Below are 3,283 nucleotides of genomic sequence, written 5' to 3'. Positions count from 1 at the left end.
CTCCTCCTCCTCCTCCTCCTCTTCCTCCTCCTCCTCCTCCTCCTCCTTCTTCATGTATAAAGTTCTGCCTGTATGTACACCTGCATGCCAGAAGAGGGCACCAGATCTCATTATGAATGGTTGTGAGTCACCATGTGGTTGCTAGAATTTGAGCTCAGGACCTCTGGAAGAACTCTAAACTTCTGAGCCAGCCATCTCTCCAGCCCTTCTTTCCTCTTCTTTTTCTTCTCCCTCCTCCGCCTCTTCTTCTTGTGACTGCCATTGTATTTTATTTGGGATCCTTATTATATCCTAGATTAGCTGGACGATCATTTTTAAAAAGTATGATCCTTGACTTGACAGTGGTTATACCACCAAAGAAAATGTCCTTTCCTTCTCTCAGCAACCATGAACAGTCTATAGATACTCAGGAGAGGGGGAGAGCTCAGGAGGAAAATACCTGCCACTCTGCCAGGATCTGGACTGCTAGCTCTCATGGATCTTCTGTCAGTAAACATAAATGTTTTGAGACCAAGAATGTCTCATTCTAAAAACAGCATTCTATCTCCCCCTCCAGCTCCTACAGTTCTTCCTCCTCCTCTTGCATGATGTTTCCTGAGTGCTCAGGAAACCAAGTTAAGAACTCTTAGTTTTGGAAAATGCACCATGCCAAGATGTGAACATTAGGAGAAACTGGCCCCAGGTGTGTGTGAGAGCTATCTGTGCAACCTTTGCAGCTTTCTTCATTAGCCCTATTTTATATGCAAAATTAGATATTTTAAATATCATGAAAATTATTATGAGCTAGAGACACAAATTCTTTTGGTGTTAAGGGAATTGAAAGTGACTTTACAGATAAAAAGACAGTTGAAAAAAACCTTAAAAGAAGAGTGAGATCATTAGAAAAGGAAACAGAGCCAGCCCATGAGTTTATATCACAGACAGTCCCTGTTCCTATTATCAGGGAACCCTCTTGGACACTGAGCTATCATGGGCTACTGCTGTGCAGGGGTTCTAGGTTATCTCCATGCGTGGTCCTTGTTTAGAGTATTAGTCTCAGAAAAGACCCCTGGGCCCAGATTCTTGGTTCTGTTGCTCTCCTTGTGGAGCTCCTGTTTCCTCCAGGTCTTTCTATCTCCTTCTTCTTTCATAAGATTCCCTACACTCTGCCCAAAGTTTGGCTATGAGTCTTAGCATGTGTTTTGATACACTGCTGAGTACTTTGATCACCTTCACCTGAGGGGGGAGCAGCCTTACCAGTCCACAGATGAAGACAAAGAAGCCAGTCCTGATGAGACCTGATAGACTACAGTCAGATGAAAGGTGAGGAGGACCTCCCCCATCTCTGGACTGGGGGAGGGGAATAGGAGAACAATAGGGAGAGAGGGTGGGATTGGGAGGGGAGGAGCGAGGGGGGCTACAGCTGGGATACAAAATGAATAAACTGTAATTAATATAAAAATAAAAATTAAAAAAATAAAAAAGTAAAAAAAAAAAAAAAAGAAAGAAAAAGAAAAGAAAACAGGAAGGTAGGAGCCAGGGAGGGGCACCTTAGAGGAAACTAAGAAGAACCTTCCTTAAGTTTTAGCATTTTCTACTTTATTTTGTGGTGTTAGGATCAAATCTTGCACATTAGGCAAGTGCTTTACCACTGAGATGTACCCTCAGGTAAATGTTAAGAAGCGAGGTAGCACACGCACAAATAGCTCCGGAACTGCTGTTAAAATGCATTGTTTTGCAGATCATGTTCCTTTGAAAACAGACAGAAACAAAGGCCAATAAGTTGGCTCCCTGTGCCAAGCGCCTCTGCAGCAAGGCGAAGGAATTTAACTGAACAATTAGGAAGCATCGCCGCGTGCCCTGGGCTCACTGTCTGTTATCTCATTTAATCAACCCGAAGAGCCTTATGGAGCAGCTGTTCTTGCTTTATTTTACAGATAGAAAATTGAGAACTTGTTTTCGTCCAACAAATACAAAAGCCATAAATATAAAGAGTAGATGCAGCCACCTGAGATCTTGTTCGTTTCCAACAAACACAAAAGTCATAAATGTCTCAAGAAGGTGGTGCACTTAATGCCAAAATGTGCTTCAGCCGTTAAAATGGAAACAGCTTTATGCTTACATTTTATTTAAGTCTATTTTAACTGAAAAGAAACTCATCTGGGGCTAATTTAAGTTCTTCAAGACACACTGGCCTTGATAAAACCATTTATCAAGCGTGTTTTATGGACTAATGCAGAGGAGCATGTTTGGCAAGGGGGTAATTGTCACAGAGTATCACAGTGCAGTAACCCTGCCTGAGCAGAGCAGCCATGCTATGGGAAGGCTCTCTCCCTAGTCTCGGAAAGTCGTCTTTCGTGGAGAGAGAAAAGGCACAGTTATAACACATCGCTTGTGCACAGACATCCCAAGCTGTGATGTGTCTGTGCCCCCCTAAGAAAATGGAAAGGATTTAGTATTACTGTCTTGGGGTTTCTAGAAACATCGAGACTTGCCTTCAGAAGAGTCTGAAGTTTGAGTCTGTAGTTGAAAGTCACATGGCAATGTCATTTTTCTTTTCCCTAGTAACTACTTAAAGAAGACACAGTGAGACATATTTTGACAGTCTTTGTGGAATTTTTTCAGTGACTCCCTTAATCAGACAGAAATGAAAAGTTCATCAACAATCAATAATTGCCATTAGGCATTTTCCTCTTGTTTTCTAAGATGTCCCATCATCAAAATAAACCACAAAAACCATCTCTCCCTCTCATTTGTGGAAGAGAATGAAATCCTTGAATGGAATTTTCATTTAGCTGCAGACACTCTGCACCCTATATCTGCAGTCTTGTGGTAGGCAGGCAGCCAGCCGGGCAGCAAGAAAGCATCTTGTTCCTGACCTTGCCACTCAGCATCACAGGGTGTGTTGAAAACTGGAACAAATACGGAAATCGCGGGGGTGCCAGAATGTTGCATTTAGAAGGTGGAATTATTTGAGTCAGTCGGGAATGTCTGGATCTTTTGGGTTAGGCCTCATGGGTAGCATTGTGCTGCAAAAACAACTGGAACTGATGGCAAGGATTCCAGAAGAGTAAACACGATCTTCTACCTCTGGAAAGAGATTCTTATCTTTGTCTACTGTAAGCAAAAAGAGGCCAAATTCTTCCACCTTTCCATGTTTCAAAATGAAAATTGTTCCACTCAGTTCCAAACCTGAGTGGAATTTGGAACGAGAGGTGGGTGGAGAACCTTCCTCTAGCCCTTGCTTTATGCTGGGTTTTATTTGAAATAAATGCCCTGCCATGACTCAACATCCTCTAGGGGC

This window comes from Psammomys obesus, unplaced genomic scaffold (genome assembly GCF_907164565.1).
Source record: "Psammomys obesus unplaced genomic scaffold, mPsaObe1.curated_primary_1811, whole genome shotgun sequence".
Lineage (NCBI taxonomy): Eukaryota > Metazoa > Chordata > Mammalia > Rodentia > Muridae > Psammomys > Psammomys obesus.
Note: the sequence above shows the minus strand (reverse complement) of the source record.